At 45.5% G+C, this 22,046-nt stretch overlaps 1 long non-coding RNA gene across 1 annotated transcript in view; it reads right to left on the bottom strand.

Annotated features, from left to right (window-relative positions):
* Positions 1-22,046, bottom strand: part of LOC126505034 (uncharacterized) — a 57,932-nt gene that overhangs the window by 12,555 nt on the left and 23,331 nt on the right. The window contains exon 2 of the long non-coding RNA XR_007592787.1: positions 14,612-14,748. This is a non-coding gene — a long non-coding RNA (uncharacterized lncRNA). The remainder of the gene's footprint in view (positions 1-14,611; positions 14,749-22,046) is intronic.

The raw sequence follows: 22,046 nt of genomic DNA, 5'->3' as shown, positions 1-22,046 counted from the left end.
GCACTGGCAGGTAAGACCTGCCGCACCTTCCTGACTGTGTGGCCTCTGAAAGTCCCTGAACTCAGGTGGTCTCACTCTACGTAAAGGAGACACTTGCCTGGAAGGCGGTGGTGACGCTTCTGCCCCAATCTCTCGGCTAGATGCTCAGAAAAGGAACTGGGGGCTTTTAGTATTTCAGGGGCTGGGAGGGCCGTGGAGGGCGGGCCAACAGGAAGTTGTTTCAACAGCCACAACAAAAGCCAAGTGCCTCCCGAGGACAGGCTGAAGTGACCGACACAGACGTGGAGCTGCTGAACAGTCTGAGAAAACTCAGGGAGCTTCCCCGGAAAGGGGTACGTTTGTGGCACGGATAGGGGTGGGGTGTGAGTTGAGGGCGGGTCATTTAGGAGGGGCTGAAGTGGGGGGTCTGTGTATCCAAGGGGAATGGGGTTATTGACCCTATGGCTCAGAAGAGGATCTTTAACCCCCAAACCCCTGGGCTGGGAAGACCGCTTGTCTAGCTTGCACGGAGCCCTCTTTCACCCCGAGCTCTGCATAAACAAAGGCCTTAGCGCTTGGCTGTACAGGTTAAGATGAGTCCCCACCTCCCACCTGACACCTGACACCAAGCTAGGGGCATCTGGGAAAAGGGAACACCTCCGTCAGCTTGCTTGTAGGCCTCCGTCAGCTTGCTTGTAGGCAAGCCTGTGGGACATTTTATTTTATTTTATTTTTGGGTTTTTCGAGACAGGGTTTCTCTGTGGCTTTGGAGCCTGTCCTGGAACTAGCTCTGTTGACCAGGCTGGTATTGATGGAGGGTCCACCCCACCTGGCAACCCAGGTCTTAGGCTGTGTAAGAAAGCCGGCTGAACAAACCCCAGAGAGTAAGGCAGTAAGCAGCATACTTCTATGATCTCTGCTGTAGTTCCGCCTTGACTTCCCTCCGTGATACAATGTGACTTGGAGTGTGAGTCAAATCAGCCCTTTTCTCCCCAGGCTGCACTTGTCCGTGGTGTTTACCACAGCAGTAGAAAGTAATGCAAATGGGAAGCAATAGAAACTAGAACAATAGAGTATGCCTATAATTCTAGCTCTCTACCCAAGGAGTGGAGGCAGGAGGATCAGAAGTTCAAGGTCCTTGGCTACTTAATGAGTTTGAGGCCAGCCTGGGACACAGGAGACCCATCACAAAAAACAAAAACAAAACAAAACAAACAAACAACCAGCCAGCCAACAAACCCAACCAACTAATCAACCAACCAACCAACCAACCAAAAAAACTGTCAACCAAAAAACCAAACCACAAACCCTTCATTTTCTCCTTAAGAAGTCCTAGAAGTTCCTCAGGCCCCTGGAAGTAGGGAGAATTATTGAGATCAGTTCAGATAACTCATTTTAATTAATAGGGAGGAGGGGAAACATTTGAGATGGTGCAGAAGGCCTCCAAGCAGTACATAGAGAAGCTACTGCACACTCCGAAGAGAAGGAAAGTACCTGTGCCAATGGTGGCTCTGTTTCATGCTAACTGTAATGACTGTGAATATTCCAGCCAACACACTATTGTGGGGACTGCCTGGTTCTTCCCATGAGCCTTCTGTGATGGTTTGAATAGGAATGGCCCCCATAGACTCGTGTGTTTGAATGCTTGACACTATTAGGAGGTGTGGCCTTGTTGGAGGAGTGTGTCACCGTGAGGGTGGACTTTGAGGTCTTAGATGCTCAGCCTAGGCCTAGTGTCTCAGTCATTTCCTCCTGCCTGCGGATTCAGTGTGGGGCTCTCAGCTCCTTCTTCAGCACCACATCTGCCTGCATGCTGCCATGCTTCCCACCATGACTATAATGGACTAAACCTCTGAAACTGTAAGCCAGTCCTAGTTAAACGTTTTCATTTTCAAGGGTTGTCGTGGGTCAGGCAAGGTGGTGCATGCCTTTAATCCTAGCACTCAGAAGGCAGAGGTGGGCAGATCTCTGTGATTCTGAGGTCAGCCTGATCAACAAAATGAGTTTCAGGACAGCCAGGAAACCCTGTCGCAATAAACAAAACAACAACAACAAAAAGAGTGGCCATAGCCATGGTGTCTTTTCACAATAATCATATTAGAAGGTATCTTAGTTAGGGTTAGGGTTTCTAACTAAGACACCTGCTAATATGATTATTTCAGAAATTAGTTTTCTGCTGTCAGAGTACATATTGGCTTTGAACAGATTTAGCATCATTGAAGTGTAAAAAATGTCACGACATCTGGAATGTTTTATCTTGATTGTCAACTTGACAAGATCTAGAGTCACCAAGGAGACAAGCTTCTGGTCATGGCTGTGAGGAGGATCTAGAGTAAGTTAACTGAAGAGGAAAAACTGACCTAAATGTACGTGGCACCATTCCATGGAAATGTGTGTGGCACCATTCCACGGAAATGTACGTGGCACCATTCCATGGAAATGTACGTGGCACCATTCCATGGAAATGTGTGTGGCACCATTCCATGGAAATGTACGTGGCACCATTCCACGGAAATGTACGTGGCACCATTCCATGGGTTGGGGTCTTCAATTGAATGTGAGAAAATGAGTTATGCATCAGCATCCATCACTTTCTGCCTTCTAACCAGATACAATGTCACCAGCTGCACCATCATGATGACATCACTTTCTGCCTTCTAGCCAGATACAATGTCACCAGCTGCACCATCATGATGACATCACTTTCTGCCTTCTAACCAGATACAGTGTCACCAGCTGCCCCATCGTGATGACATTTCCTCTGCCTTCTATCCAGATGCAGGGTCACTAACTGCCTCATCATGATGACTTTCCCATCATAATGGACTTGAACTGTGAGTCAAGATAATTTTTTTCCTCTTATGTTGGATCTTGTATTCTGTCAAAGCAGTGAGAAAAATAACTAATTTATATTTAGTATATTATTATTTTGTTTGTTTCTTTGCTTATTTTGGTTTTTCAAGATAGGGTTTCTCTGTGTAGTCCTGGCTGTTTTGGAACTAGCTCTGTAGACCATGATAGCCTCAAACCCACCTGTCTCTGCCTTCCAAGTGCTGGGCCTAAACATGTGTGCCAGCACCACCCGGCTTAAATAATGCTTTTGGAGACAGGACTTTACAGTGCAGCTAGGCTAGTTCTGATCTTGTGATCCTTATTCCTGCAGCTTGACCTAGAAAATGTTCACTCTGTCACAACCACATATCAGATATCCTGCCTAGAAGGTATTTACACTACGATTCACAGCAGTAGCAAGATTACAGTTATGAAGTAGCAAAATGATACATTTATGGTTGAGGGTCACCACAGCATGAGGAACTGTATAAAAGGGTCACAGCATCAGGAAGGCTGAGAACCACTTCTCTAAAAGAAAGAAACTTCTCAGTTAGTAACCACAGCTTATTGTGACTGACTCACCAGGCATGATGTTTACGAGAATTTTCCGTGTGGAAGCATACATCATTCATATTTATGAATGTGTAATATTCAGTTTGTATGGATATACCACATCTTGCTTACTCCTTCTTGTGGGTGGACATTTGGACCACTTCTACTTTGGACTATTATAAATGATGCTACTGTGTACCTTGGATTCTATGTCTAGATATGTATTTAAATTTTTTGGGCATATATTTGGGAGTGGAATGGGCAAACCATACCCTTAACCATTGTTTCACCTCTAGAGAACTACCAAGATTTTTACTACTTCAACTTACAAAATTTATGCGTGTGCACGTGTGCAACTTATGTGTGCCATGTCACATGTGTGCAAGTCAAAAGGCAACTTTCAGGAGTCTGTTCTTTCTTCCTACCATGTGGATCCTGGGGATCAAACTCCTGCCCTCAGGCTGGGTGGCCAGTGCCTTATTGACTGAGCCATCTTCTATATATGCATCTCTGAGCTGCATATGTAGAAAACTGCAAGGCAAAGCAGTCATTTTTGCACTAAAGAAAGACATTTAATAAATGTCATAGCCTTTGGACAAGTGTCTTGCCAGGTCTCCTGGACCCTACGAGATGGATTTACCCACCACCTCAAAAACAAATGTCAAGGGAAAACCGGGACAAGGGGGGTGGGGGGCAAGTGAGGCAGAAGGAAGAAATCAGCAACTGAGGCAGGAACAGGAGAGGGCTGAACTCTCTGAAGGGACTGTCACTATTTTTTTTTTTAAGAATTTACTTTATGTGCATTGGTGTTTTGCCTGCTTGTCTCTTGTAATAAGAGTGGCGGGGCTGCGTCCCCAGCACCCCGGCCACCTGGCTAGCTTATGCCCCGAAATAACAACACACAAACTGTATTCATTTAAACACTGCTTGGCCCATTTCTATCTAGCCTCTTATAGGCTAATTCTCACATATTAATTTAGCCCATTTCTTATCATCTATGTAGCACCGCTAGGTGTGCTTACCGGGAAGATTCTAGCTTACATCCATCCTGGGTCGGAGCTTCATCGCGTGTGTCTGGGAGAGCAAAGCATGGCCTCTGCTCCAGAGAGCAGAGCTGTCGAGTCTGAGCTCACTTCCTCTTCCTCCCAGCATCCTATTCTGTTTACTCCACCCACCTATGTTCTAACCTATGAGGACCAGCCAAGCAGTTTCTTTATTGCTTAACCAATGAAATCAACAGATTGATATATGACACTCCCCCATCACGTGTCTGCCTGTGTGGGGGTGTCAGATCTTGGAGTTAACAAAGTTAAACTGTTAACATAGTTTAGCACAGTTGTGGGAGCTGGAAATTGAACCATGGTTCTCTGGAAGAGCAGTCGGTGCTCTTAACTGCTGAGTCATCTCTAAAGGCCCGGGGAGTGGGGGTAGGGGATGGAGGTGGGGGGGGATAGAGGTGGAGTGCTTCCCATCCCTATGTAGAAGGTGGGGCCTTGTGTCAGCAGCTGCAGCCCATGCTGGAATTACTCATGTCCCATGTGTGAAGCAGCTAGGAAAACAACTCACTTCAGGTGCAGTGGACCGTCTGATGAAAGTGGGGTACCACCTGGGAGCTTCCGGGGATGGGGTGGGGATGGAGCCCACAATCCTCTGCATGCTAGGCAAGCACACTCATCCAGGAAGTCTCCCCCATCCGGGAGCTGGAGAAATTACCAGTGAGATTCCCAGGGGTTTACTGATGCCTGACAGCAGATTCTACCTACCTACCTATCTACCTACCTACCTACCTACCTACCTACCTATCTACCTATTATTCAGGTTATACCTATTATCCACCTATTATATCTACCTACCTACCTACCTACCTACCTACCTACCTATCCACCTATTATACAGTGTTGTCTGCATGTATACCTGCAGGCCAGAAGAGGGCACCATTACACCTCATTACAGATGGTTTGTGATCCACCAAGAGGTTGCTGGGACTTGAACTCAGGACTCTGGAAGAGCGATTAGTGCTCTTAACCTCTGAGCCATTACAAGTGCCCCCATAAAGCCTTGAGTATGTAGCTTGGGTGAAAACCACTTGTGGAGACTTCTGGCGACAAGGAGACACTGTGATGCCCTTCAGTTGCTTCTTAGAGCCCTTTCAGGAGCTCAGAGATTGCTGCTTCTAACCAGGGCTAGTGGAATCAGTGCACTGGCCTACACCTGTAATTCTAACACTCAGGAGGCCGAGGCATGCGGTGGCAATGTGGAGCCATCCTAGGCTACATAGTGGGACCATGTCTCAAAAACACAAACAAGGGGCTGGCCAAAAGACACAGCAGATCAAAGCACTTGCCTGGCAACCAGAGCAGAGTCTTTTCCCCACACCACGATGAGGTGGGAGACAGGACAGAATTACTTGGACACTTGCTAGCTAGCCTGAAGTACACAGCACAGTAGAAAAAAAAGAGAGATCTTGCCTAAAGAAGTGCAAGGAGAGACCCAGCTTCCAAAAGTCATTCTTTAACACACAGGTGCACACGCCCACAGGTGCACACATGCATGCACGCGTCAGCTCAAATAAATAGATAATAAAACAGAGCAAACTAAACACGAAATAAAAAGTGTTCTAGTGAAATAAGAGATTCCAGTATGTCTCCTTGGAGCTCTCAGCCAGAAGCCACTGTTTTAGGCTGTGGATCCCAGCTGCTGGGCTCTGTGAACATTTCTAGGTTGAAGGGAGCAATCTTAGGTGGCAGTGAAGTCTTAGTGCAGTACAGCCTCTTAGCAACCCTAAAGCTTAGCGTGGTTCCCTGGCCTCAGACTTGAGGTGGCTCTAGAGGTGAATATTCTGAGTCGGGCCACGGATCATCAGGTAGCTTGTCCATCTTCTCCCTGCGGACTGATGAGCAGGACCAGATCATGGGGCTCTGGGACTTCCAGCTTTCGTGAACCTCAGTGACCTCCATGTGTCCTAGTGACTATGGTTAGCCTGTTAACTGCCCTCAGTGCTTCTCTGAGCCTACTTCACCAATAAGAAGAGCTACGAACAAAAAAATGAAAAACAAGCCAGGAGGTGGTGGTGCACACCTTTGATCCCAGCACTTGGGAGGCAGAGGCAGGGTCTCTGTGAGTTCGAGGCCAGCCTGGTCCACAGAGAGAGTTGCAGGACAGCTAAGGCTACACAAAGAAACCAAGTCTTGAAAAACCAAAATAAACAAATAAAATAAACAAATTAATTAAACAAATAAAATAAAAAGAACAATTCAAGGGTGGTAGTGCACACCTTTAAACTCAACAAAAGCAGGCGGAGCTCTGTGAGTTCAAGGCTAGCCTAGTCTACTTAGTGAGACCCTGCCACAACAAAACAAAAACAGCAGAAAGTTCCCAGATCCACATTCCCTTGCTCGAAGAAAGATTTGAATGACTCCTCCACACACTGAGCACAAAAGTTCTTCCAGCCTCGCAGACTTCTCCCTGTCTGGCTCTCCCCACTGCTTCCCAGCTTTCTTGGTCTTGCTCTTTGCCTCCTCCGGGCCCTTGCACGGCCCATTTTCTCCATTTGGAGTGTTCTTCTCCCACGCCCCCCCCCCACAACAACCAGAGGATGTTTTTCTCTGCTGTGCCCAGCACGAGACTGTAAACCTTTCAAATGCAAAAACCCTTTACCAGCCTCCTCTGTGTCCTTGGTGGTGCCTAGTGCAGTCAAGTGCATTTAGGGACTCCTTGGTAACACACTTGATGACGTGAATGAGCAAAAATACAAGGAACGTGGCATGCGGGGAAAACAATGACAGCCCGAGTCCTCCCAGCAGGTAACTCAAAAGAGCCGAATCAGCATATGGAGTCTGATGTGTTTCTCCCGACGTTCAGAGAGCCACACAGTTTACGCTTGTGCAAGCAGATCCTCCTGAAGTAATTTTCTCCTAAGAAAGGTGCCGCGCGCAGGCTCAGCAGTAAATTCACAGTATCTTGTATAAGAAAATAAAAAGTGGAAATCATATGAAAAGTGGCAACCACCCACTGGCAGCCCCAACCTCAGCATTAATGGGAGGGGGCCGTGACTTCCGCCTGCCTCCACCGCTCAGCGGCTCAGCGGCAGGTCTACCCAGCAGGAGCCGAAACTCTGGTGGTAGCAGGAGTTCTGACCTAAACAGCCTTTGTTTTGTATATTCTTCCCTTTCCATGATAGAAGGTTTTGCATTTACAACCCACAATAGCACCGGACTGTGAAAACAGTCTTGTGTTGGGTGGGTTTCAGAGGAGGAGGAGAAGAAAGAGGAGAGGAGGAGGAGGAGAAGGAGGATCTCCACGTCCCTTTCCCATCACTCTCTTCAGGCTTTCCTTCTGCTTGGGGCTTTGAAACTGCTCCTCATCATTCAAAACCCGTTTTTCCATGGTTTGGTTTGGTTTTCTTTAAAAATAACTCCTCACACTAGATTACTTGGACATACATAAGATCAGGATGAAACAGTCACTCCTAGCTCTGTCTCCATTAAAAAAAAAAAAAAAAGTCATAATGATTTCTATTTTCCTAAGCTGGAAAACTTTGACATTTTTACCACTTTTTCCCTTATGATTTTGAAAACAGTATTTCTTTATTGGAGAAGTTTTGGACAATGGAAACTTCCCAAAAGCAGCCCATAATGGAGAATGATTTTTCTGCTTTGTGTGTGTGTGTGTGTGTGTGTGTGTGTGTGTGTGTGTTTGCTGAGGACATGAAAGAAGCACGGGGCGATTGTGCAGAGATACCCAGAGTAGAGAAGGTGTGAAATGGGTGTGTGTGGGGGGGGGTGTGGGTGTGTGGGTGAGAGAGAGAGAGGAGTTGGCTATGTGCAAGGTGCCCAGCTGTGGAGAGGCTGTGTCTTGCAGGCAACATGCCCCTAGATGCTAAGGTCCTAAATTAGACCTAAGGTCCTAGTTCCATCTCAAGGACCCTCCAGGAGAGCACCTTTCTCCCTGTTTCACAAGACTATCTTGGCTGTCAGTCAGTTCCTTTGCACCAGCTAGGACTCTGCCTGTCCAAGCAGACGAAGATGGACCAGGTCTCTACAGGGGAGGGTGGGATGGAATGAGCAGGTCCCGGCCACTGCGCTGAGAGGCAGCACCTGCTGCCAGGTGCTAAGGAGAATGGCTGCTTTTGTGAAAGCCGGCTCCAGGCTCCACTGGAGTCTACACGAGATCCGGCTCTACCCCAGCTGGAATACTGGCCGTACTTAATCCGGCTACTATCATGCATCTCATAAGGACACTTTTGGTCAACAGAGACCACATACAGGAAGGCAGTCCCTCAAGATTGGATTCTGAGTGATTTTGCAGCTGTACTAGTTTCCATAGACTTTGTAACATTTGCACAATGGTGAAATCACTTAATTCTTAGTGTTTATCCCCACTGTTAAGTTGCAAGACTCTTGTATAGCCTGTTTACAGCCACATAGTGAGACCTTGTCTGGGGAACCCAAACCACCCCCCACCCCCTCTCTGCGTGCGCAAAAGAGAAAAGTTATAGGAATTGAACCTAGAACCTCTGTAAAAGCAGCAAGTTCTCTTAACCACTAAGCCATCTTGCCAGCTTTTAATTTTATAATTTTAATGGAGAATATGTTAGCTGGGCAGTGGTGGCACGTGCCTTTAATCCTAGCAATCTCCTGAGACAGAGGCAGGTGGATCTCTGTGAGTTCAAGGCCAGCCTGGTCTACAAGAGCTAGTTCCAGACAGCTAGGGCTGTTACACAGAGAAGCCTTGTCTTGAAAAACAAAAACAAAACAAAGTAGAGAATATGTTTTGTGTGGATTGCGTTTGGTGGGTTACTCAGTCTAGGGGTTTGTAACCCACCTTGCAATCAGTTATTCCAGGGTCACGGAGGGGCGCTACCTGGAAGGGAATGAGCTAAGACAGAAGAAGAAGGCCAAGCAGATTTGTCAAAGCCTCCGTTTATTAGGGTCATGGTTGCTGCTTATATAGGGTAAGGAATGGGGGGCAGGGCACGGGATCTCGCCTCCGCGTGGTTCCGGTCACGTAGGCCAGGTTACATTCGGACGGGTAGGCCAGAAGTCACAAGTTGCCACACCTGGTTCCCTGGATAGCTGGAATGTGAGGCGGGTTCCGCTAACAGATAAGTTAATTGGGTGTGGGGTTCTCTGCAGACCCCCTAGGGTAATGGTTCCTGTAATTTTAGGGGGGAAATGGCTCCTGACAGTTTTGAAGTTAAAAATTGTGAAATGATAACAGAGGTCAATTGATTGTATTTTGCAGTGAAAATTATATTGTGTATTAAGAAAAGTTCAGAAGTAGCTAGTGAGAGGGTACCCGTGAACACACACACACACACACACACACACGCACACACGCACTTTCCCTGAGTCATTCATTTATTATGATGATGTTGCAAATGAACTACTGATCCAGCCTTTGGTTTAGCCCTGTGCACACATACTTAGTGTGCACACTTGAATGTGCACAAATTGTGTCATTTTACGTTTTCAGTCTAATGTATTCGTTCTTGTCGGGCATTGTGACAAAAAGGTTATTTAAGTCCCCAAGCTGAGCCACCTCCAAGCCTGTGCTGCTGGCTCCATGTGTTTTCATCCTGCAAGGCAACAGACTCAAAGGGTACCAGAGGCACCACCTCCCTACCCAGATGAGTCCCTAGTGCTGCAGTTCTACGCTGGAAGCTGATTAAGTCCATGATGGGAACAAGCCTGGAGCGGCTGACGTCTTCTGAGATTTACTTCTGCTCTGTGTCTCTCGATTTCTGGTCTTATAATATAAGAATTAAAGCAGCACCCACAGCATTATCTCCTGTAATGGTTTAACAGCAACATCTAATCCTTGACCTCTCTAGATATACCAAGCTGACTAACCGGGTTAGCCAGGCACTGGCTTAGCTGGGCCATCAGTCAGCCCCAGCTACCTGCTTAGTTGAGAAGTAAATCCACCCATCAACCCGCCTTCCAGAGATGGTGCACAGTGGGGATATCTAACTCAGGCTGTGAGCTCCTGACGGCCGGCTACACTGACTGACCTGCAGATCTGCAGGGTGCGTGGAGCCAGCCACACTATCTAATCACTAACTTCACTTTTCCTTTCCTTTTTCGGTTTTTTTGAGTCAGGGTCTCTCTATGTAGCTCTGGTTGTCCTGGAACTTACTATGTAGACCAGGCTGGCCTCAAACTTACATAGATGCACCACCTGCCTCTGCCTCCTGAGGACATGGATTAAAAGCAGGCATATGCTACTATACTGGACTTGGGTTTGATTCCTAACACCCATGTGATAGCTCACAATCTTTATCTTTAGTTCCAGAAGATTCTGTATTCTTTTCTGTCCTTCACAGGCACCAGGTACACATGTGGCGCACAGACAAAACATCCAAGTACATAAAATAAATATTGTTAGGTTTAAAACACTCAATATATAAAGTAAAAGAAAAAAACCACAAAACTTAAAAACATTTTTTTTTAATTGTAAAGGTATCCTTAACCACATTATACTAGGTTGTAGCCAAGCTCTGGCCTGATATTAGTTTCAGTGGGTCATCGGGGGCAAGCAAGAGAGATGGCTTAGGGTTTAAAAGTGTTTGCTGCTCTGCCAAAGGACCTGAGTCTGATTCCCTGCTCCCAAGCAAACAGGCTCACAACTGCCTGTATCTCTATCTCCAGAGGACCTGATGCTCTCTTCTGGCCTCTGTGGGTCCCTGTATACATGTCACATCATGAACACACACAAATGAAAATTAAAGAATAAACCTTTTGGGGCTGGAGAGATGGCTCAGTGGTTAAGAGCATTGCCTGCTCTTCCAAAGGTCCTGAGTTCAATTCCCAGCAACCACATGGTGGCTCACAACCATCTGTAATGAGGTCTGGTGCCCTCTTCNTAACAGCTAGAACTCCTTGAGGAACCATTAAAGGGTGAGGCTAAACCAGGGCGGTGGTGGCACACAGCATGCCCCTTTAATCCCAGCATGGGGGGGAAAAGTTAAGTGAGAGGCAGAGGCAGGGGGATCTCGGAGGCCAGCCTGGTCTACAAAGTGAGTTCCAGGACAGCCAGAACTGTTATGCAAAGAAACCTTGTCTCAAGAAAACCCAACCAAACTACCAAACAAAAAGTTAGCTGAATCTGAGAAGCACCCAGTACATTTAGCAATTATATAGGTGCTGTGTTAATATGTTAATATGATAAAATGCTTAGCATTATTTATATAAAAGCTCATGGTGGAAAATATTCTCGACCACAGCATGGCAAACTCCCTATTCTAAAATGGCTGATGTGATTACTGAGTTAATACATGAATTATGTTTCTAGAAAAGAAGGCTTTTTACTATTCAGAGAGGTGGAAAGGGCTTTGTTTTGTGTTTTGAAGAACTTGGGTGGTATATAATGTTTTTGCTCTTACTCTTTTGGCTTTTGGGGGAGCCCACTACCCAGCTCCCAAATAAATCACAAACAGAGGCTTAATTTTTAGTTAGGAACACCTGTCCTTAGCTTGATGTGTTGTTATGCTAACCAGTTTTTCTTAACTTAATTATCCTGACTATCTTTTGCCTCTGGACTTTTCCTTTTATTACTACTTCTTCCTTTTCCTCTTCTTCTTTTTCTTTTCCTCCTCCTCCTTCTTCTTCTTCCTCTTCCCCTTCCCCTCCTCCTTCTTTTGATGCTTAACATCTTTTTATTTAGACATATAAGCAAATTTGCATGCCAGACTTTAGTCTTTGTTTTACTTGACAAATCTGAAGTGAAAACACAGAAACAGAAATGAGGGAAACAGGCATCCTCACCTGACATCATTGAGAAACGTCATGGAATTGGTGAAAGGAAAGTCCATCAATTGAGTTCGTCTTATTTCTATTGATCTAATTTTCAAATACAGAGAAAATCTCTCTGCCATTAAGTTTTGTATTAGGGTTTTTTTTTTGAAAGTTGGTAAATATAATGAGAAACTTTTATACAACTTTAACTCACCATCCTTGATCAAAATGGGCTCTCTTCTTAATTGCCCTATAATTTTGGATATGAATAGTTTTTAGTAGTTTTGAAACAGTCTTACTTATTCTCATTTTCAAGTTGTAGTTATGGCAGCTTTCTGTCAAGGTAATTAAAAAATCCCCTTATAACTTTTTTAATGGATGGATAACATACTACTACCTTTTATTACTTCCTTATGTATTACTTTCCTTCTTACTCCGTGTTTGGATGAGTGGTTGCGTGGCTGGCTGGGTGGCTGCATGGCTGGGTGGCTGCGTGGCTGGCTGGGTGGCTGCGTGGCTGGCTGGGTGGCTGCGTGGCTGGGTTGTGTGGCTGTCCCCTGAGGTCCTCCTCCTTTGGTTCTTTTGCTGCTCCTCCTCTTCCTGGATTCTTTTTCTACTGCCAGCCCTGCCTATCCTTGCTCCTGCCTTACTATTGGCTGTTCGACTCTTTATTAGACCATCGGGAGTTTTAGACAGGCCAAGAATCAGTTTCGCGGAGTTAAACAAATGCAACATAAACAAAAGCAACACACCTTAAAATAAAATAACATAAACCTAGAGCTCTGTCTGTATTAAACAAATGGTTTCTCATTGAAAACCATTATTGCTTTTTGTTTCTTTGTTTGTTGTTTTGTTTTATGCTTTTGAGACAGATTCTCACTATGTAGTCCAGGCTAGCCTCAAACTCAAGATCCTTCTGCCTGTGTTCCAGAGGGACAAAATAGTTTTCTTTTCTTTTCTGGAATATTTTGCATGACTGTTTAGATGTAGTTACTGTTGTTCCTTTTTGGAGAAAAGTTCGCACATACGCAGAAGGACAATTCCTTAACTGGACTACAAATCCCAGCTCGACGGAGAGCCACGAATGCGCAGGACATTTTCCCAGACGCACCTGGATCCCCTTTAAAAAACGGGGAACGCCATAGCTTGCCCCTTTTCCCTTTTGTCTCTTCACCCCCGTCCCTCACCTGTCGTCACCCCCCCATTAAAGTTCACCCACGTGGGACCGCCGTGTGTCTCATGTTTTCTCTCCAACCCCACAGAAAGAACAACAGTTACCATAAAATAAACGTGTCAGCTATTCTTTTTTTTTTAATTACCCTAGCTTTTGAATGATTTATTATTATTTTCTTTTTCGGCATGTGTGTGGCGTAGGCACACGTGGGTATGTGCAGAGGCCAGAGGCTACCAGGTGTCCTGTTCTATCACTACCCATCCAATCCCTTAAGAGAGGGTCCCTACCTGAACCTGGAGCTGGGCCGGCAGCCAGCAAGCCCCAGTGATCCTTTTTCTCCCAGTCCTACCCCAGAGCTGCGGGTACAGGTATGTGTGAACACATCTAGCTTTTTACATGAGTGCTGGGATTTGAACTCAAGTCCTTATGCCTGCACAGCAGGGATTCTTATCACGGAATCCCCTGCCCCAAGACCAGTTACTTTTGCTCCTGTTCTTATTGTATTTCTCCCCGCTTAGTCTCTGAGCAGCCACCTTAACTGGTTGGAGGTGTTTTAGATCAATGCATTGGTTATTTAAGGATCAAAAAGATGGGTGTGGCTTTCCCTTCTGTGCATCTCCTAAAGGTCAGCGTGTATTTGGAACCTAGTATGGCCAACATGTGTAAGCTCCACCACTATCCCTCAAACTTCTGAAGAAGAGAAGCTTCAAGTCGAGAAAGAAAGGTGTTGCCTGCTAATCTCATTGCAGCAGCAAAGCAAACACAAGCCCATTCCTTTAGAACAATGTTTAAAATTTGCAGAGAAGTAAGCCCTGCCCTTTGTCTGTGAGAACAATAGCACAAAACTGTTGGGGAAGATTTATGACTTGTCTCTCGCCAGTCCTCCCTTTAAGACAGCAAGAAGACAGGTACCATTAGCCCGTGGTTGGTGACAGTGTGGAATTCCGGGGTGCAGTTAGAAAGCGGTCTCGCCCCTCCCCCCACACACACCCCAGTTTGTGGCAAGTATTCAGCTCCAATGAGCCATCAGTCCCTTGCTTGCCTCTCCGGGAGAGTCCCTTCCAGGGTTCAGGGGGATTTCGGTTTATGCTTCTTCTGCCTGCAGCTGGAGTAGAAATTTGTTTTTGAGGAAAAAATGGATCTATATTCCAATCAAAGTGCTTTCCAAGGTCCTAGAATCCCGTTTATTTGTAAATCCATAATTTACTGAACCGTTTTACCTTGCTTGTAAGGGATTCGTGTGCAAATTAACAATACATCTTCGGGTTAATTTATTTTTTGCTGCTGTTCTTGGATTTTAAAAGCGAACATCCCTCAAGATCGCCCTGCTCATAAATACCTCCAGGATGTCTCGGTAGCGCAGAACAGGGGCTCGTTCCTCTACTTTCTTCTTGCGGAATGACGGGTTCAGATATCCAAAAGCAGATAAAACTCGGTGACCCCAGAGAGGCTCTGATTAAACCTGCCGAATCCAACCTGCCAATAAAAACAAAGTGCAGGCACAGCATGAGCGCACAGTTCTGCGTGAGGCGCACAGGGCGGTGCGGGCACGGAGGGTCACCTGCACCCGCGGAGCCTGTGTTAATATTACACTCTTCCTCCCGTGTTCATCGTTTCATAAGCACACTGCTGTTCTAGATAAGACCTCCTTAGAGTCCACTGAGTGTGTGAGTTTCTCTTCCTCGAATAAGTGAGCCAGCAGGCCTCTTTCATAGCCGGCTAGAGAGCAGTGGAACCCTGCCCCAGAGGCTCCTTCCTAACGAGAGGGACGGACAGATTGCTGAGGTTCCGCGATCTGTCCATCCAGATCCATAGTAACGGACTTGTGAAGCTGGTTTGGGAATCTCTGATCTACCAGCCTACCCTCCCTGATTTTAGTGACAAGAAGTGACCAAAAAGAACTGACACAAATGTAACTCCTTACGATATTTCAACCAAGCGGTGACCAGGCACAGAATGGCTACACTAGCTGTTTGAACTTCAGCTGGCCTTTTTTTTTTTTTAAAGATACATCTTCAATTACTATGAAACTAGCATAAGTGTGACTTTACTGAAATGTTTTAGTAAAATCCAGTAGATAAATCAGGTATCTGGAATTCCTTTAATAGCTGTTATTACCAGTTTGACATCTTCTTTTAAAGAAACTGCTAAAATTTTGACAAAATAAATGTGATGGTTATAATTGAACTTGACAGTCTCTCCACGGGGGAAGAGGTGACGCTGCTGTATCGAGAGCGAACGCTCTTGGCCTTATTTCTCCAGCCACACGTTCAGGTTAAATGTGTGCACATCCCGGTGGCCGGAACATCTGTTTCTGGCTCGTTGTTCCTCTTGGCTGCTTTTCAATTGGATTTCCTCGAGCAGGTCCCAGGCTTGTCACCGCAGCCAGGGTCTGTTAAGCCTCACCACTGGTCTTCCATTAAGTGGGAGGTTCAGGGCTAAGCTAATAACTCGCCTGCCTCTCTGACTGATCGCAGGGATGTTCTCTGGGGCCACTTATCATGCGGGCTCCTTGGGGAGGGTCTTCTTTGTCTGCACCTCAGGGTGGAATTGGTTTTGTTTTCCTCCTTCTCAGAGTTGCGTGGAAAAACAGGGCTCACAGTGTGGCCGTGTGAGGCTTTACCAACGCCTTGCCTGACAGGGGTCAAAAGAGCTGTCTATCAAACACAGAGCCCGTTGTGTCCTTTCTACGTGAACTCGATGATACGCAATGATCCTCTCTCCCTCTTCTTTATACACTCTGAAAAGCAAACGAAAAGGAAGTATCGCTCCGTGCAGTTTACAGGAACTCAGTGACTTTTAGAATAAAATTGTAACCTAATAGTGTGAATCTTGGTTATGATTAAAAAGGAGCTGTCTGCTGCAAACCTCTGCTGCTCGTGACATGACAGTGTGTCATCCATACCCAGGGGATGGGACTAGAGGCAGCTAGGTGTTTGTAAAGATGCTTAGAAATTTCTTTATGGGACTGGAAATGTGGCTCAGAGGTTAAGAGCACTGACTGTTCTTCCAAAGGTCCTGAGTTCAATTCCCAGCATCCACATGGTGGCTCACAACCATCTGTAATGAGACCTGGTGCCCTCTTCTGGCCTGCAGGCAGACATATAGGCAGAACACTGTATACAGAAATAAATCTTGAAAAGAAAGAAGAAAGAAATTCCTTTCTGTAACCCAGCGGCTTCAACTTCTCAAGGGTTCTGGCTGTCTCATAAAAGGAAGATGTCCCCCAGCACTTGGGAGGCAGAGACAGGCGGATCTCTGTGAGTTCGAGACCAGCCTGGTCTACAAGAGCTAGTTCCAGGACAGGCTCCAAAACCACAGAGAAACCCTGTCTCGAAAAACCAAAAAAAAAAAAGGAAGATGTCCAAGTTTCCAGGACAGACAAAAAGGGACTTGGGATGTTTGCCCATTGGCAGGGGGAGAGATGACCAGATGACCAGTTCCTTGACCATTTCTACTTTTTTTTTTTTTTTTAGGTAGCTCCTTAGGTAACAAGAAAGTTGGGTTCAGTCCAGGCCCTTATAACCTGGGGTTGACACTTCTGAGTGACTTAGAACCCCAACATTCTCTGAAAGAAGTGGGTTCCCGGTGCCAAACTTGAAAATATTCCTCTCCTCAAGGCAGATGTTTATAGGAACTCCACCCCATTGCCAAAACTTGTCATGGTCCCTTGCAAGATACAAGATGGATCTAGGGTAACTAAGCACTGGACCCCAGTGACAGTTGGGTTCTGAAACACAGCATAGGAGGGCTTTCTGCTGTGTGGGAGGTCATCTTTCTGATCGGAGACTGTCGTGCTGGGAGGGAAATAGATGTTATCAGGCCATCACTGGGTCTGACCAACTGTGACCAGGCAGGTATTTTTGTTCTCGTATTTTTTTTTTTTTTAATCTCTGTCTTTCACTCACCAAGTCTGCTAGAACTTGTGAAAAAGAACCCACTAATGTCTGCCATTGGTTTGGTTTTTAAATGGGAGGATCCCTTTGTTAAAGAGGTTTGAACTTTAAAGGTTGACAGAATCAAGGAGAAACTCTTCAGTTTGGGGTGAGCCTGACTTCTCTCACAGACAAGAAAAAAGAAAACCAGAAGCTCTGGTTATGTGGAGTGCGCTGGCCAGGGCTCCTACAGCCGACTTTTGCAGGTGCCATTCAATACTTTCCTGAACACTCTGGAGAATGTCACCTGCACCTGTCCTCTGCTGCCTTGTAGTCACCAAGTCCAGACACCAAGGAAGGCCTGAGACGCTGAAGCCAAGACGTCCAGACTGTACTCGCGTCAGCTCAGCGGGCTTCCATTTCTGTGTAAGAAAAGTCTGAACTACGCCCGGGGCCTTCCTTCCCTCCCTCTGTCCCCACTTCTGTCAATCCCTCAAAAACAGAGAGAATGTATTGGATATAAATAGAGGGAGGAGCTGAGAAGCCCCTCAAAGAGGGGCTGGGGAGCGCAGAGGAGCACTTGCTGTAGTCTGGGGGCTTGGGTTCAAATCCCCAGAACCCAATTTAAAAGCTGGACATGGTTGAGTGCATCGATGAAACACCCCTCCAAATGCTTGTGGGGTAAGGTGGCAGAGACAGGAAGCTAGCCAGGGCTTGCTGGAGGACAGACAGTATAGCCCCAGGTCCAGAGAGAGACAAAGAGTAAGAGAGTGAGAGTGCAGGGAACTTTGGCCTCCTGTAACACCTGTGCACATAATATGCACAGCACTCGCACATGAGCACGCTCACATACATGTGTGTGCACGCGCATGCACACACACACCCACACCCACCAATTTTTTTAAAATTAGAAAAGAAGAAAGAAAAACTTTGAAGAAAAACCACAGAGGACAGAAGTCACCCAAAGCTGCGGTGTCAGCCCTCAGCTCTGCAGATGCCAAAGAGCCCAGGGGCAGAGAGGCAAAGGGACAGAGAGTGACTGAGGAAGAAATGCCACCCAAGCGGCAAATGTGACCGGAATGATCCCAAGATCATCAAGATTGTCTGCCATGGGCTGGGGAGATGGCTCCGTGGTTAAGAGCCCTTGCTGTTCTTGCAGAGAACCTGGGTTCAGTTCCCAGCACCCACATGGCAGCTTAGAGCCGGCCACCTGAACTTCAGTTCCAGGGGATCTGACATCCTCTCCAACCCTGCTAGGGTACCAAGCACACACATGGTGTTCTGACATTATGATCAGGAAAAGCACCTATACATATTCAGTTAGAAAAATAAAAATAGTGACTCCGAGGCTTAAAAAAAAAAGGATTGCCCAACATCTGCCAACTAATTGTGATCTGTCTCTGATCTGGTGACTTTTCTACACCCACTCTGGACAGATGCAATATGTATGACGGTCCCACAGAAACCCCACCAGCAAATCAGCGTATTGTCAGACATGGCGGGAGGAGGGGCTGAGGGGGGAAGATGTTCACGCTAAGCCGGCACACTTCCCATCTTTGGCTTTAAAAGACTTAATGCGCTGCATGTATATTATAGACAGCGCGATAGTAACCATCCAGAATTTCTGGTTTTGTCATCGTTTTCTAGTTTAGGATTTCTCTCCACACAAGTTTCCTCATTCACTGGATGCAGTTTCTCATTTGAGTTTTCTTTCCCTTATAGCATTGTACCATATTATATCCAGCATTTGCTCCAATCTTAAATAGAATTATACATGCGTACATAGTGGCATATTGACTCTGGGGCCTTGCGTTTTTTAAGTGAAGCATTCTATTACTGTGCCACCCTAGACCCAAACAGAGTTGTTAAGAGCTATGTAATATCCCATGAAAGTGTTCTAGAATTGTCCTATAGCTGGATTTTGAGCCAATATTTTATAGGCACATTTATAGCTAGGCATTGTCTCTGTTATGGCTCAGAGTCTGTATAGTTAAAGAAATGGACCACAGAAACGAATGGTCTCCCTCCCACCCCACACTGCACCTCTCTCTCTCTGTCTCTCTCTCTTCTCTCTCTGTCTCTGTCTCTCTCCTCTCTGTCTCCTCTCTCCAAGTCTCTGTTTGCATCTCTCTCTCTCTTAAGGTCTTGCTAGGTAACACAAGTCGGCCCTGAACTTGTGCTGTTTCTTTTCAGCCTCCCCAGTGCTGGAATCTCTGGCATCCCTTGCTACGCAGAGACAGAAAAATTTTCTTTCACGCTTCTGCTTTTGGAGAAGCTGAGCTTCTGGAATGTTCTATGAAGACATGAAGGTAGGAGGAGGTGGCCGTGATGTTACCTGATCGGCTAAGGTAGGAACCATAAACGAACACCTTACAACAGAAAAAGCATTGCTTTCCATCTTGGATTATGATAAACAGTATCTGAAAGAAAACAAAGGAAGCCTCTGCCTTCTCTTCATTCGTCTACAGGAAGACACCCCAGGGATGGCGGATGGATTAGGATGATAGAAAAACAGAGAGAGTGTATTAATAGGTCTGTAATGACATAAAATTTATTCTGGGGGTGAGGCAAAACTTAATGGTTCATAAATAGCAAATTCATTATATTTTTAATACTCTGGTTATATTAACGCCATATAACATCTTTATGGTACCATTAGTACCATTTAGATCCCGACTCAACATGGAGAACAAACATCTCCAAATCTTGGCCTTGAACTGATTAGCCAGCTAAAATGTTTTAATAAATATTATTGGATCAGAGCATGGTTGGCTGGATCATAAACTGTCTTATAAATGCTTTATGTCATCTGTTGCGCTGAATTTTAAAATATTAACAAATTAATTTATTTTAAAGGCCACACCAAGGTGAAAACAGCTTGTTCCCACTGGGGCATCAGGCAGTGGGACAATCTATCACCAGCCATTTCTCACCTATGTGCCAGCAAGGGAAGAGATGCTAAAATACAAAACGTGGTGTGGTTTGCTAAATATTCATTTGTAATTTGAATTAGCTATCAAGTTATGTGTTGGGCTAGGGTTTAATCGGAAGGAAATACCAGGTCATTAAGGTCTCGGAACGAATAAGACAAAACGGAAACGTTTTGTCCTCTAAGTGTTGGCTAGAATATGTGCAAATGTTTGTTAGTAATACTTAACTGTTCTGAGGAGGCTTGGTCTGCGTCGGAGTTGGGCTCAATAATTCTTTCAAAGCTTAAAGTCATGAAGGCAGATACCAGTCTGGGGTGCTCAGTCTCTGCGGTTGATGGGCTCTCGGTGGCTTGCTCCTCATGACAGCCCTGTTGCTGGCTGCCTAAAACCACTTTAACAGCAAGAGGTAACCAAGGGCTTAGCCTTTAAGCAGTCCCTGGGTATTACAAGAAACATCATCTGGGGTTTGGAAGCTTGAGAGTCAAATTTCTCGGGGATTCCAACTTTTGAACAGACTATCCCAGAACCTAGCAGATTCCGGGAGAAGACGTTCCCATGCTCCGACAGTCAAGTGTTTGATTAAAGCTCCATAGCTGTGATTTCAATTTGCGTTTGGGAAGCTGGAAAAGCGCAGCCATCATGAGCAAGCTGGATGCGGCGGCGTGGTGATTTGTATTATAGTAGCCTGGTAGCTGCCCAATGAACCATGTAAAAACAGTTCATTAAAATGTTTATGTGCTTGGCTGGTTAATGCAAAGAAAGCTTTATTGCGAGCTTTATACAACCTTGGTAACTTCAGGCTGACGGTCGATCAATGCATTGTAAAGCCCCAGACGAGCCTTTCTCTCCCACTCTGAAAGGAACCCAAACACTTGCTTTTCCTCCTTGTTCCTAAGAACACATATCTGCATGTCTTAAAAGCTGGCCTAGATTTTCTTCTTTTTGACTTTAAAAAAAAAATATTTCAAGTTCATTTGTAGCAGATTTATGATACTTTTTGTTTTGTTTTGTTTTGTTTTATGAGATAGGGCTTCCCAGTAGCTATGGAGCCAGTCCTGGAACTAACTTGCTCTGTAGACCAGCCTGACCTTGAATTACATTTTGACTGCCTCTGCCTCTTGAGTGCTGGGATTAAAGGCGTGCGCCACCAACTCTAGGTTTATGATTTTTTTTTTGTGTAAAATCTCGAGGTGGGTATAATGGAATTTAATCAGTGAATATGCAATCACTGCTTTTCATTTAGAAGCTCACTCATGGAATTTCGAGTTTCTTGAACACACACACATGCACACACACATGTGCACACACACATGTGCACACACACACACCCTAACTGAGCTGGAAAGCAGACGTGCTGATCTCTTTGGCAGCTCTTGTTTCCCCATCACTAGGTACTTTTTTGGATTTGTACGCTTACTTTATGGCTCTTCTGGCATTAAAAACATAGTTTGAAATAGTTGAATCTTTGTGAAAAAATGATTTTAAAAACATCTTTAGAAAAAGTAAAATACTTATTTTAATAGGAAAATTAGGGCTGGAGAGATGGCTCAGAGGTTAAGAGCACTGACTGCTCTTCCAGAGGTCCTGAGTTCAGTTCCCAGCAACCACATGGTAGCTCACAGCCATCTGTAATGAGATTTGGTGTCCTTTTCTGGCCTGCAGACATGCATGCACACAGAACACTATATACATAATAAATAAATACATCTTTAAAAAATAGGAAAATTAATTTATGAAGACACTGTCTCAGAATGTACACACTTACCATTTCATTAAAAATACTTCACTCTATTACTATTTGTGTGTGTGCACATGCGCGCGCACGAGTATGCATGCCACAGTGCATGGGTGGAGGTCAGGAGTTGGTTCTCTTCACTGTGGATTCTGGGGACCAAACTCACATTTTCAGGCTTGTGGGACAAGCATTTTTTATCCACTGAGCCATCTTGCTGACCACAATTACTTGGAA

Source organism: Alexandromys fortis, unplaced genomic scaffold (assembly GCF_014885135.2).
Source record: "Alexandromys fortis isolate MF-2015 unplaced genomic scaffold, M_Fortis_MF-2015_v1.1 scaffold_58, whole genome shotgun sequence".
NCBI classification, from domain to species: Eukaryota; Metazoa; Chordata; class Mammalia; order Rodentia; family Cricetidae; genus Alexandromys; species Alexandromys fortis.
This window is presented reverse-complemented; position numbering and strand designations above follow the sequence as displayed.